Genomic DNA, 242 nt, shown 5'->3' on the forward strand with positions numbered 1-242 from the left:
TTTAAAAAAAACCTGCCAGAGAAATTGAGCGTTTGCCTAATTGGACTAAAACATTGTAGTTATTGAGATAAAGCCCTTCACTGCATATCATAGTCATATGCAATTAAATAGCCATTAGAACTGATCAATACGAAGCATAAATAAGAAACACTTATACATCACTAGAGGGTGTTGCATGTGCATTTAGGCTAAATCATTATGTGGTCACACATATAGCTATTATTACCACGCGTTTATAAAAT

The sequence above is a fragment of the Sinocyclocheilus grahami genome, unplaced genomic scaffold (assembly GCF_001515645.1).
Source record: "Sinocyclocheilus grahami isolate Dianchi unplaced genomic scaffold, SAMN03320097.WGS_v1.1 scaffold196.1, whole genome shotgun sequence".
NCBI lineage: Eukaryota > Metazoa > Chordata > Actinopteri > Cypriniformes > Cyprinidae > Sinocyclocheilus > Sinocyclocheilus grahami.